This window comes from Callithrix jacchus, chromosome 17 (assembly GCF_049354715.1).
Source record: "Callithrix jacchus isolate 240 chromosome 17, calJac240_pri, whole genome shotgun sequence".
Lineage (NCBI taxonomy): Eukaryota > Metazoa > Chordata > Mammalia > Primates > Cebidae > Callithrix > Callithrix jacchus.
Window position 1 is genome coordinate 13,650,096 of NC_133518.1, and position 14,151 is coordinate 13,664,246.

A 14,151-nucleotide genomic window follows, 5' to 3' on the forward strand; every position below is an offset into this window, starting at 1 on the left:
AATCTCCAGGTGCTGGTTATTCTAGCCACTGACTCCCAGGATGAGCTGCTATTTTTAAGGAGAGTGTCTTCAAGGAGAGTCAGGAAGGAAGTATTGATTTTATGCAGAATTTAGTAGAAACAAAGGAATACGTGTATCTTGAAATTGCCCTTTAGACCTTAAAAATGTTAAAATGTTTTAAGTGATGGTGAGTATGACCAATGAGCGTTAAAAGACAGATCAGCACCAGGTAGATCCCCTCTCCCTTAAGCAAATAGGCATTTTGTCTTGCAATCAGCAAATCTGGAGGGAATGCTTGGAGTACTATGTTGAAAAGGAGCATGGAAAAGAAGACATATTGTATGAGGCAGAACATTTCTAGTATTTCTTATGGACAGAGTGCTCAGGTTAGAGAACCATATGTAGGTAGGCTTGTGATAAGAACAATCTTCTCATTTGATGACAAGAATCACATAATTTCAGCTGGTTTTGTATCAACCAGTTACATGAATAGACATTCTCAGAAAGTCATACTTTCCATTTTAAATAATTTATATTTAGTAGAAGCAAATTCTTCCTGATATGAGTAATATGAACCAATTTTTCTGAAGACTATTTATTCAAAATAAATGTATACTTGGTATTTCTAATTCGCAGAAGTTCTAAACCAAAATACTGAATGCAAAATAAGATGTATGATTTCAACAAGCATTTTTCTTTGCTTCCTACAGTGATATTTCTCAATGTGTGTGTTTACTTTTGAAAGAATCTAGAATGGCCAACTGTCTCTGCTGCCTGTCTTAGTCTTAATTTTCATTGCTTTTATGCAAGCAATGCTTGCTCCTCTTCTCTATGTATGCATATCCTAATCTCCTTTAAATAACACTTCCTCCACTAAACCTTCTTAAAATATAACTCCCCTTTCCTTTATCCTTTCTGGTGATTATTACCTATGGTTCTAAAATTCTAGTAATTATGTAATCATGTAACTTATATACAAAATATATGGTGCTGATATATGTATTACTGCCCTTTAACCAAAACTGATGGATGAAGGCATTATGTGAAGATCAGGGTCCAGCTCTACCACTGCATAAACAAGCGAATCATTTTTTTCCTCTGGACTTCAGTTTTGTCACATGTAAATTAAGGAAGTCAGCCTATGTTATCTAAAACCCACTATGGCCCTTTCAGCTTTTCAGCTGGAAAGACCATGGGAAATTTATTAAAGTTTTTAGAAATAAATTATTCCTTTGTACAATATGTTTTACAAATCACCTTAGATCAAAAATTGTGATTTTCCCCATTTAGTCATAAAGACGTGATTACAATATGAATATAATCTTTGAACCCCATTTAATGGTCTAAAACTCTGAGCCATTAAATAGTACTCTCAATCTTAAAAACTAGTATCTTGAATATTTTTCTTATGGAAAAAGTGACCCAACTAGAGGATAAAAATAATTTAATTCATAATTTTACAAAAACCTACTTACTTCAATAATACTATATATTTTTGATACCTTAATTATATTAAGAGAGAACTTCAAGAATATCTAGCCAAATTAAAAAAGAATTTTCTTCATGATCCATCAATCAACTCACTTTTCAAGCAAAGCAGGTAGGTGAGAAACAACACAGTGTTTTCTCTGTATCACTACAGCTACAATAAGAGAAAGGAGAGTGGCACACCTCTGGAGACCTTGTTATTCATCAGAAAGTAAGTGCCCAGCTTTCTGACCACTTAAGAGCAGTGGCAATTTTCAAATACAATACACTGTTGTCTGTGGAACTGCGCAGTAAGAACTGTCAAGATGCATCCACAAATAGTAGCATCTGACTGATCCAACCATAGGCTTCTCTTCCTTTTATTCATATATATATATATACATACATGTACATATATACATATACATATATGTAGTGTATATATATCAGTAGTATATGGTTCACTAATGATAAAATAAAAAAGGGAAACTTCGTTTTTACCTGACAGTTTTCTCTTGCTTCTTGCTGATGACTCGTTTTAAGCAGAACATTTATATATAGTGATATTTAATTCCTTGCATAAGTTTTCTTTGTTCTTGGTGGAAAATGCATTTTCTTCATGCCTCTTCCCACTTTTACATCCGCTATTTGGCTGTGATTTATTTAGTAATCTTTCTCATCCAGTGTATTTGAGGAGAAGAGTTCCTAAATCCTAATTTTGTTCTACTGAATCTTCCGGATTACTCTAACAGTTGTTTTAAAGAACAAGTAAGATATGTATGGACAAGTCTCCCAAAATGTGTAAAATATTAAAGCCACACATGATACAATAAATCTTAAAGTTATACAATATATGTTATATATTTTAAGCTTACCAGCTTAGGGTACATCCCTCCACTGTTACGTATTTATATGATACTAACTTAAAATGTATGATATAGTATAATGAATTTTATTCATTTCTGATTATCTTTACCCCAAACAGATTTTAGAGCAAGGAAACATGTTAATTTTAATTAGTCCAACCACACACTTGAAACACGAGACCAAAGCCTAGAGTGAAGGGATCATGAGAAATCACAGAGAGTTATTAGAGAGTCTGCCCCACAGACATAGCTCTCTTCATTCCTGGTCTAGTTCTTTCTGTTTGTTTTCATCTGACTATTACTTCTTTTCTTAAGACTAGCTATATTTCATATATTGCATAATTGGAGGGCAAATAGAGGGAAAGAAGATAGAATTAGATTTGAATTATACTTTCTAAGAATTATGCAATAATTTCTCTTATCTAACTACTTGTGGATTATTAGTTTAGTTAATTAGTTATCATTATTGCATTCGTTTGTTTAAGAAATAAGGATACATGTAGAATTCAAGTTGCCATATTTCATTGACTCTGACATCTTTAACATATCTGAAATCAGGATGTGTTTTATAATTCCTTGTGGCCAAGCAGTAGTGGAGACATTGTTTCCATAGACTATATACGTGAAAATGGTTTCTATTCTTCTTATCATGACCAGACAACCACCACTCCCGACAGTTTAGGACAATTTAAGGAAGGCATATGAGTTCTGGTTGTTGATTGAAAATATTCTGTTGTCACATTCTAGTAAAATCAACAAAACACAAGCATCAAATTATTCAGAAGGTATCAGTTGCTTAGAACTAAATTCTGAAGACAATTGTGGAGCCCTTAAAAAATAGTGCATCACCAACACTTGCAGACTATTTTCTCTGGAAAAATATGAATATAAATAAGTCAAAAAAATGATTCAGAAGAGATTCTAAATATGATAATTTTTTAAATTTCTTTTATTCTTTAAATTCTTAAACCAGTGCATCTTGCTAATATTATATGTTTCATTCAGGTAAAAGATTGATGTATGTTAAAAATTGATATCTGTTTGTCTAAAAGTCCTCTTTATAGAAATACAAAGTTAAAATTCTAAGTAGTCAGGAAGCATTGAGGAATTAATAAACTGGAGTGTTCTCTCCACGGTGTGCAGAAAATGCAGTGTCCTAGAATCAGTGCTCCTTGGGTCTGGAACAAAAATATGGTTATTAAATATAATTAAACATCTAATTCCCTAGGAGCAAAATTTTTGGAGCAAAACTATGGTTATTAAATATAATTAAAAATTTAATTCCCTAGGAGAGGCTTCAGGAACTTGCAGTCCCTTAGACTCATTACTATGAACCATAGTGAATTCACAATGGATTTGTGAAATAAATCTTCTAAGCATCTACCTCTTAACTGAACTGTGTCCAGATAAGAGGGTTAGGTAGGTGCTTAGAAAGCATAGTCCATGATGGTCATCACCTGACACAGGAGTGACCACCACAATATCAATCTATTTAAACTCTATTTCCCTATATTTCCACCTTCAAATACATCTTCCATTAAAGAAAAAAGGAAAAGCATCGGTTCCTGACCCTAAACACAGATGGAGTTACTAATTATCATTTTAAGCTTGATTCAAAAATCAATTCCCCTGGAGGCGAGGAGCCCAGTTCAGAGGTGGTTGCTGTGGTGTAAACAGCTCTAGGCATGGAGCCTGAAAAGAGCATTGCCAATGGAATGATGAGATGCTCAGAAAGCACATTCTAACATACTGAAGGTAAGCCAAGAAGATTGCCAACATCCATCACAAAAGTTGCTGTGAAACAGATATCAAACCCATTTTTTTCCTAGTTTATGTTTCTTTTACATTGTGACTTTGGATCCTTTATACTGGAGAAAGAGTTATTGCAATGAGGTTATTAGACTTCTAAAACTGGGGGGGGGGGAAGTTGAGACACAATTGATATCGGTTCATAGAGCAAAATAAATATAATGAGTTCAATTTATTTATATTTTATGTCACCTACACTGCCTTAGTTTCCCACCTGTCTGCAAACTACAATATGTATCTCCATAAAAATAACTCAAGCACAACTGCTGTCTCCTTTCCCTGAAATCCTATTGCACCATATTGTACCTATTGCTCCTCTCATGCCACAAATTCAGCAGTTTACCGAACATAATATCGTCTAATTTCCAAACATATATTCATTCAGGAAAAAAGACATGTATTGAGTGACATGTGATGGCGCTCATTTGTTTGTGCATGTATTCATTACATTCTTTCTCTTTCCAAAACAAATAATTTGAAGGAGCTCTGATTAAAAAAAGAAACTCCGAAACAAATCTTGAAACAATGTTAAAGTTCAAAAATAAATCCAAATAATAAAGCAGAGTAAAAGAAGATGATTAAGGATATCTTTTTCAATTGAGCACAAAATTGGCTCTGAGCTTCCATGAAGTCAGGCAAAAGAATGAAAATAAAGCTTCCCTTGTTTACAAAAATGAGTCATAATGTTCAATGAGAGAGATGTTCACTGGTATGTGAGCTGAAAATTAGATCCCTCCCCTGAGCTCCTCAAGTAAATAAACCGTTATCAGAAACAAAGAAGCAATTTTTATTTGTGCAAAGCATATATGAAGTCCTTCTTTATGAGAGTCACTGGCTAAAGGGTTCAGCCATTTCTCATATTACCTCTGAATTATGATGGTGAAATCATATGACAAACATAGATGAGGATACGTGATATGTTTGGTAAGGGGGACATCCTCTGATTTAACTATGGTTTACATTATATGATAATATAGATAGGTAGACATTGACAAGGCCGGCTTTCTAATTTAGACATGTAATGTAGTATAAATTAGTATTTGTAATTTTATGCAGGACACATTCCTACATTTTCCAATTATTCAGTTTCTATTAAAAAAAAAAAACCCTCTGTAACATCATGAAAGCATGCATTCTACATCAGAAGCATGCAGCCAGAAAGCTATACCATTTATACCATGGATTTAAAGACCATATAATTATTTTTTCATGCATTTAATTTTCATATAGGCATTGTATATTTTAAGAGATTTGAGAAGGACAGGCGTTTTGTTTGTGGAACCACCTGTTAGGAGCCCCAGATAGTTATTGCCTCCTTCCTCCCAGTTACCAGAGCTCTGACTTGTTGTGTGATGCAGCCAAGTCCACAGTGAAACAGACCTCTCTTCCGGTCCTCCAGGGTCCGACCATAATTACCAAAAACAAGCGTACAATGCACTGTCTCACTGCCACTTATAAGTTAGGAGCGAAATGTGACATAGTTTCAGTCATTCAGGCATAAAGGGAAGTTTACTGATGTCTTCTGGGAAAAGTTTGTTTCTAGATAAAAAGAGACATATCCATGAGAAGACTGCTTTCTCATTTTTGCTTTGAATGGGGCTGTGAGAAGAGGGGATGTTTGGCTCTGTTATAACCATGTTATCTTTTTTCCAAGATCAAGAGTCAAGAGACTTACAGTGAAGTTGTACCAGAGCCATAACATCCTTGAACTCCTGTCCTGGATCAGCACACCTCCACAATCCTGCTTCTGTGAGAAAATGAATGTCTTTTTGTTAAAGCCTTGAATTGGGTACTCTGTTACTTGCAGGCAAAAGCTTCCTAACAGGTACCATCTTTTATATTTCTATATTCTATACAAAGCTGCGCAAAAATTTGCATTCAACAAACTTAGAGAAAATATAAACAAGGGTAGGAAGAAAAAAGATTACAATCAATCAGACAAGATCATTGGCCATCCATAGCAATGTTAATATACCTTTGTAAGTCAGAATTATTTCCTATGATAGAATCCAGTAGAACTCATTGGTAAGTAGAGAAGCAATCCAACGTAAAGTTGCTATAGTCCATTCTAGCACATCTGAACAAGAATTCAATATTTTATCTACTGCCTGCATTAGCATGTGTTACCTTTCTAAATACAAGCGTCAGAAAGATTAAAACAACAGAGCTGCATTTTTATTTCCTTTGTCATCTCTCACATGATTGATTACTAAATAATTTGTAAGTATCAATAGCAAACTTTACTGCTTTATTCAACAGACTGGAGGAGAAGGGATGCTGTCTGTAGAGAAAAATGTTATGAAGCACAATATGTTTCCATTCTGCCCATTTATTTTCCAAGTAAAATATCATCAAAAGGAAAAATATCACAGTATTATCCTAGTTACTTAATTAACATTTAGCATGTGGAAAAATTATATCTACCCTCTGTGATGGCTGTTTATTTTGTGTTTACTCTTCCTCCTTTCTGAAGTACTTAGAAGAATTTTACGTATTCATTCACTCTGCCATCATGGCAAACACTGTTTTCAAACCCAAATCCTTTCCCTTCTTTTCTTGAATATTCTAATTTTGTTGAGGGTAGTAAAATGCCAACCTAAAAATCTGTCTTCCAACCTCTCAGTTACCTAGAATTAGCCAGCTGACACAGTCTGGCAGTGATGGGAGAATGGAAGGCTATGGGGAGAATGTTCACGCCATAAAAAAAAAGGACACAATGCCCAGAGGAGACTTGTTTGGCCCCTTCCCCTTCTCTACTTTCTTATTTGTTTTTCAAATCTCATCATGTGTCCTCTGCTACTTATTAAGCAAAAATCCAAAAAATCCTCACCACCACCCTAATGCAGGGAAGAAAAAGAAAGAGGGGTAGGGGAGAGGAGGAAACAGAATTTCCTTCCTTCTTATTTCAGAGCAATACTTCTCAACCTGGGACACAATCTGACCTCTCAGAGACATTGGCAATGTCTAGAGATACTTGGGTAGTGATGATGAGGTGGAGGTGTGGGGTGTGCTACCAGCACCTGGTGGACAGAGGCCAAGGATGCTGCTACACATCCCTTTAATGTACAGTATATTCCCCCATAACAAAGGCAAATAATTATCCATCCCACAATGACAACAATGCCAAAACTGAGAAATCCCAGGCTAGACTACTATCATCTTTTTCTTCCCCATTTTGGGCCCCAAGCAGACACGACTTTGGAGGTACATCAGTGACCTTGCACCCATGAGAAGAAAGGTTCTGAGATCATAGAAGAATTATTAAATGCTTAAGCAACTATCTTCTCCTGACTTTTTCTTATGTGAGATAAATAAAGCTTTATTTGCTTAATCCACTGTTAGCCAAGTTTTCTGTTACTTCATAGCCAAATACACTTATAAATAATACATTTACTATTCATTTATGGTAGACTTTATGTTCTGACATGACTCTAAGCTATCATTTCTGAATGACATGATAAATCAGGCATGGCTGTTGACCTCTGGCAATTCACTGTGCAGTGAGAAAGCCAATCATCAGAAATGTGAAAGGTGGGCTACTCCCGGCATAAGTAATTTGCTGTGGGAGCTCAGAGTAAGGGTTCAGGAAGGAAAGAAGGAGCATGATGGAGGAAAGGCCACCCAAGGAATGAAGAATGTTTTTCTGTCCTATCATTGGTGTATATTTGGCTAACCTATCACTGGTGTATATGGGTGGGATAGGAAGGCAGGGAAGGGACCAATGAAGAAAGATTAGCATAAGCAAACCACAAAATCCTAAAATGGTATGTAGTGTTGGGGGAAAATAGTAAGAGTCTTGTGAATGGACTAAAGAGTAAATTTAGAAGGACAGCCAGGAGGAGGGTGTTTTGATCTCCATAAGGAAGTTGGAGAATGAATTGTGAAAAGCATTGAGTGTCATTAGAGTTGTGGACTTTGGCATGCAATCTATAAGGAACCACTGGCCAATGTTACTAAGATATCTATGTTTCAGAGATAATAAGTCTGGATGACTGGACTTTGGTGATTCCATTTACAAATGATTGAAACATAACTAAAAAATCCTATCTTCCTATTCACAGTCCAATAAGATGAAAACAGCCTGCAAACTTCACTTCAAAAACTAAACCTTTAAAACATGGCAAAGTTATATGTTAAACAAATGCAGTTTCTGATATTACTGCTAATTCTGTGTTTTGTTTATAAAAACTACAAATTAGTATTAGTTTGGTAATTTTTGAAATAACTCCTTTGTGTAAAAATAATAAAGAATTATCGAGATAAACCATTACTATGTTAAAAACTGTTTCAGCACACGGAAACCCAGAAAGATATGTATCACTCATAGCTATATCTGTATTACTATGTCTTAGAAAAAGTTACCAATAACATTCAAATTTATGTGAAAAATTTTAGGAAAAAACTCATATCTTACATTTATTACTGTATTTTCTAGTTCTAGCTACTTTATCAGCCTATAAAGGAAACCCTAGACGGCTAAATTAATGGAATTTTAAGGGATATGTAGATCCTGCCCCTGGATAACCATGTGAAAATAGTAAAAGTGGAATAAAGTATAAGAATTGCAGAGTTGGAAGAGACTTCAGAGAGTGATCCAAGAAAGTCATCCAGGGATGCACAGGGTCATCAGGCCTTCTTCCAACACCCTGCAAATGAAACCAGCGGAGTTCTCAGCCTACCTTCTGTAAGTGTGTATTTCACCTTCAACTTCAAAGCCATTCAAATATTGATGCTTGAAAATGTTATTACTAAATAGAAGTGGAAAATTTCACAAAATAAAACTCCAATGAGGGAATAAAGAAAAGATTGACAGCAAGTACTTTGGGGGTGGAAGAAGGAAGACAATGGGAAGGAGGGGAACTAAAGAAGCTTTTCTTACCCCACATTACTGGAACTTAGTAGAATCTGCTCAAAGATTGACTCCCTCAATTTCTGCTTATGTTAAGAGGATTGGGAAGACTAACTGCAGAATAGCAGGCTTACAGAAAACAGTTACTTCTTTTAATCAAACCATGTAATCAGAAGGCCTGAGTAATGATTAACTTCCACTTTCTCTGTGAATCATTCAATCACTCTGCAGTGCAAGTAGACTTAGATTCATCCTCTGCCAAAGGCACAGTACATTTAATGTTTTGCGTTTAACATTTAATATTTTAAACACATGCACGGCCCTTGCTTATGAGCTCATTTCAAAAACCTTGTGTTCTGCTAGGTTACAATGGCTGATGGAAATGCTGAGACATTTTATAGGTTTTACACTCAAACAAAGGTACATATACCCTTTCTCAGTGACATTTTAATGTCTATGATCCTATTAATAATTGAGCACAATTGTGAGAAATGCATTAAGATCCTGTAATTTTTATGTACAGCGTGACAACTCAATTGATTTAAGCAAAAATTGTCTACCAGAGTTTAAGTATAAAAAGAGGGTGCATGAGTATATTAACTACCTATAAAAATGCAGAGTAACAGATACAGGGGTTAACTATCCGAATTCATGTTTCCCAAGCCCTGCATGTACCACTATGGCCCTGGAAATGCCAAAAAAGAAATAGTACCTTTGTGGAGGCCAACTGGTCATGATTTAGAATTATCACAAATGAATCAAATATTGGACACGTAATATCCCTCAGCTCTATAACACCCTAACAACCTCCTCTGGAGGAAATTATCCCCAATGTAAAATCTCAACCTAAATCATTTTAAATTCAGGTGGTTTTTCATGTCTACTCACAAGGCGTTGTGTTGAGGCGGGCAGGAGTCGGTGGAGAACGGTTTAAATGTTTGGAATACCTTCTCTTCCCGGGAGAGTTTATTGCCCAATAATGCATAATATATTAGTTGCTCAACGCGGGGGATCTAGGGAGTGACATCTTGACTGGAAGCACACAGATCTGAAAAGCACCTCGCAGGAAACGTAGCGGGGAAGAAGAGCAACTTTCTTATCACTGTCAAACTAACAGGCGGAACCAACCCCCGAACTCGCCGGAGGGCCTGGGCAGAGCAGAAGGCTGCAGGCAGCTCCCCTGCGCTCCGCCGAGGGTTCAGGCAAGGGTTTTCTCCTGGAGGCGGCATTGTTCCTCCATCTGCTCAGCCTCCGTACTTCGCCAGGAAACCCTCCCCGCTCTCCGGTAATCTGCTCCTTATTTCTTTTGTACCTCTCAGCCGATTTCCATGCTGTCGGTCTCCGTGGTCCCAGGGCACCGCTCTAGGGTGAAGAGCTGCAGTGACTGTGGCGCCGCTCTAAGGCTTCGGAGGCGACTGCACTCCGCCCGGGCTGCACGCTCGCTCGCGCCCTCCTCTCGGGTGTCTCCGGCTCGGACGAGCTCTGCCGCCCTCTCATCACCCACTCCGGCTGGCCTTTCCTGCCGGCTCTCCTCACGCCAGATCCGCGCTCTCCGCGCCGGCGCCTGCTCCCCGGCTCACAGCCGCGGCGCCCCCCGCCCGCCCGCCCACAGGCCGAGACTCGGGATTGCAGGGTCAAGCCGTCGCGGGGAGGCGGGGAGGAGCGGCGGGAAGAGCTGGGGCAAGTGGGGAGCCGCGAGTGGGGGCACCGAGGGGGGCACGGGAGAGGGAGCCTGAGAAAACAGAAGATGCATCTGCTCCGAAGACGCCAGTGAAGAAAGGACAGAGGGGGCAGGAGTGGAGTGGGGGAGAGAACGCCCACCAGGAGGGTGGGCAAAACAGGCAATTTACTGACTGCCAGGGCTAGAGATGCCGCCGGAGGACGAGGGAGGTTAGAGGGGCAGGGGAAGAAATGAGGGGAAGTTCCCAGCTCTCCCAAAAGGTCGGGTCTGAAACCCGTGCCCCCTGAACGGGAGAGTTAAACAGCTACTGGCCATGGTGAAAAGGTGGATTTAAACGGAAATTTGGTGTCATGTACTCGTTTAGACACGGCTTCGTCTCGCTCAACTCCGGCAAATTACCCTCCAAGTAAAATGAATTGGCTTTATGCAGAAACGGAAGCCGAATCTCCTCCTCTGTGGACTCCTCCAGAGGTATTGGTTTGTGTGCTGGTTATCTTTCTTTTTAAATTTAAAAAAAAAAAAAAGCGTTTGGGAGGTTCCATGAACCCCAACGCTGAAAAAAAAAACACCCAGTTTATCAAAGTTCATTATTTTTTATTGCTTTTATTTTCATCAGAGGATAGGGTGGGAGACTGGCACCTGCAGATGTTTAAACACTTATTTAGGTAGCATTATTTTTTATAAAGGACAAAATTTCATTTCCTAAAACCGCCAGCAAGGCGATTGGAAAACTCAGTTACTCGCCTGGGAAAGAGAGACGCATTTAAACTCTAATAGACGATTACACCTTCAGCACCCCCCACCCCCACCCCAAAGGGATTGGAAAAGGGTTGAGTTTACAGAAGAGGGAGAGCAGAGAAGGGTGGGTGGAAGGTGGGGAAGGCGAAGGAGAGGCAGGGAGTAGGAAGTTCTCGGCAATCCCCAGGATTAAGGTAAACGCCGGAGCTCGGCGGACGCAGGAAGCTCCCTTACCTTTCTCTCTAAGCCCCGTTTGCACCTGATCTGCAACCATAAATACTTCGTGGTGCTTAGTGTGCAGCCAAACGATGGCCGAATGTTAAACAATTCTTCGCGTTCCCTCCCCCTTTTAAAAAATAGGCTCAAAAGAACGTTAATAGTGTTCTTGTTATCCATCGACTCCAAAACATTCCGCTTCGTGGGGAGGAGAGACGAAAACCAGGCTCTTGGGCACGCGTATATGTATTTATATATTATGCGGTCGGTATATAAACATATATACGTTTCCTGCATGTAAATCCAAAAAGAAAAGCACCACAGATGCTTCTGTAAGCGGGAGGGGACAGCGAAGAGCAAAACTTGGCAAGCCAAATGTATCCAGAGATTTCGTACCAGGAGCCACCTGCTTCAATATGCAGAATTTCCGAGATTTAGAGGGAGAAGGAAAAAAATAAAATAAAAATTAAATACCCAAAACACACACTTGAATCTGGTGTCTACCTATGAAGCTTGGAAACGGAGAGGATGAGAAGATCTCCCGGGGCTACAGATCCTCAGCTAAGTGAGCAACCGCCTCCTAAAATCACAGGCGGGGAGGTGGCTGCAGTTGCGTCCCCTGCTCCGGTCCCCGCCGCCGCCACTGCTACCTGTAGACACGCGCACACACACGTACACGCGCGCACACTCTGCCACCTTCTCTCTCTCGGTCTCCCCTCACTCCGCGGCGGCGCCGGGTGCCGGAGTCTGAACCCAACCAGGCCCTCCTCCAGACCCCATCCTGCCCCCTCAGAGCCAGACTCCCTCCCCCGCCTCCTCCTCCTCCCCCCAGCAGGGTTTATTGCACAGCGCCCCCTCCCCTGCGCGCCCTCCCGACGGTCTGAGGCGCGATCTCGGGGGACGTGGGGGCTTCGGGGCGCGGGGCCGGCGCGGGCCGACGCGGTGCTGGTGGTGGTCCCTCCCTTTACAAGTTCCGCCCGCCTCCCTCACTCCTCCCGCGGCCGCGGACGTCCTCCGCCCGCAGCTCCCGCGGCGCCCGCGAAGGCAGGAAGGGTGCACGGCCCGGGGAGTCACGTGTGACGTTCGCCAAACCACTCAGAGCGGCGTGTGAGTAAACCCGCGCGGCCGCCCAGACGCGAGGCCTCGGACGCTCGGAGTTTCTGTTCCCGGCGTCGTTGTGCTCCTGTTCCAGGCGTTTTCTGCGGCTTGGTGACAGAGAGCGCGGAGCTGGAGGCCTCAGCCTTCCACTGTGTCTCTTCTCCACCCTCCCCCAACCCCCGCTTTTGGTAAATCTCTTGCCACCAAACTCCCCTCTCTTTCCTCCGCTCCCTCTAGCTGGAGGCAGAGTAATCTCCGAATTGAAGCGTTCCTTGGCTGTAGCCTCTTCCCTGCGAGCAGTGTAAACGCAGCACCACTGCCTTTGGCCTCCCCCTCCTGACTGTGCCCACAGCTTCTGCCGCTGGAGGTGATTTAAAAGAAAAAAAATCATAGCTAATCATTGTTGGCTTTTGTGAGGGTGTGACTCACTATATCACATTGTTTACACCTACCAGCCTCCCACTAGCCTCTCTGTGTGAATTTTTAAATGCAAGTGAGTTGGAAGATAGGGCGCTACCTACAGAACCACTAAGTTAACTGCCACCTGTAATAATCATAACCCCAAAAGGAAAACCCAGCAGTAGAAAATCGCTGTGAGAAGTGACGCGTGAGCTAGCGTATTCTAGTGACAAGCGACACGTGTGTATGGCTATTTGAGATTAGTGTTAAAAACTGATTAATAACATTTTTAGCAATATATGGTTATCTATAACCTGGAAGTCATTAGTGATTTTTCTTACTATTTAGGAGTTTGCTTCGTATTTCTCAGTCTCGTGTATGTATGCTTTAATCTCTACAATTCAAGTAAAAACAAAAAAGGAACTTTAACATTTAGACTGCAGTGGCCCTGAAGTATTATTCATTCATTCATTAATAACAGTAAGTAAGAAACCAAGATTCTACCATTTCTGATCTGATTTCTTTTAAAACAGTCTTAAATAGAACATATTCCTTTGGCTTAAAGGGAATTCAGTACCACATTTTCTTGATGACGTTTTAGAATCCAATCTATCTTGTCTTTTTTTTTTTTTTTTTTTTTAAGTACCTTTTAGGCTTTATGTGGACAAATCCAGCAGATTTCCACAATGCTCCCAAGGAAGTGAAGTTCCATTCTACTTTGAAACATGTATCTGATTCTTGGTAACAGAACTACCATGCCCAACTTGCACAAGTTTGTCTAACTTGACAACCTAAACCCTTTGAAATTTGTCTGGAATTTCTTAAGAAAGTTGAGAAATAAGTATCTATTTCAATATTTGTAAAAGTACCTAAACGAGTCCTGTTAATTTTCAGGAGACTACATAATTAACATAACTTGATATAGGATATGATTTTGCCAAGTGAAGAATAAAACTTTTTAAAAGGAAATAAGGATGATCCTATAAAGTTTTCCATTATAATTTATATAATGTGTTTTATATACTCTC

The 14,151-nt window shown here is 39.9% G+C and overlaps 1 protein-coding gene across 14 annotated transcripts in view; it reads right to left on the minus strand.

The window, feature by feature from the left end:
• Positions 1 to 12,271, minus strand: part of NLGN1 (neuroligin 1) — an 887,833-nt gene extending 875,562 nt beyond the window's left edge. For 6 of the 14 annotated variants that reach the window (XM_054246933.2, XM_054246929.2, XM_054246923.2 and 3 more), the window contains exon 1: positions 10,304 to 10,545. The gene's annotated coding sequence lies outside the window, so the exon portion shown is untranslated. Of the gene's footprint in view, positions 1 to 9,879; positions 10,546 to 11,644 lie in introns of those variants that run through there. The other 8 variants (XM_054246930.2, XM_054246924.2, XM_035277795.3 and 5 more) reach the window with 4 other exon arrangements.
• Positions 12,272 to 14,151: the final 1,880 nt, after the last annotated feature.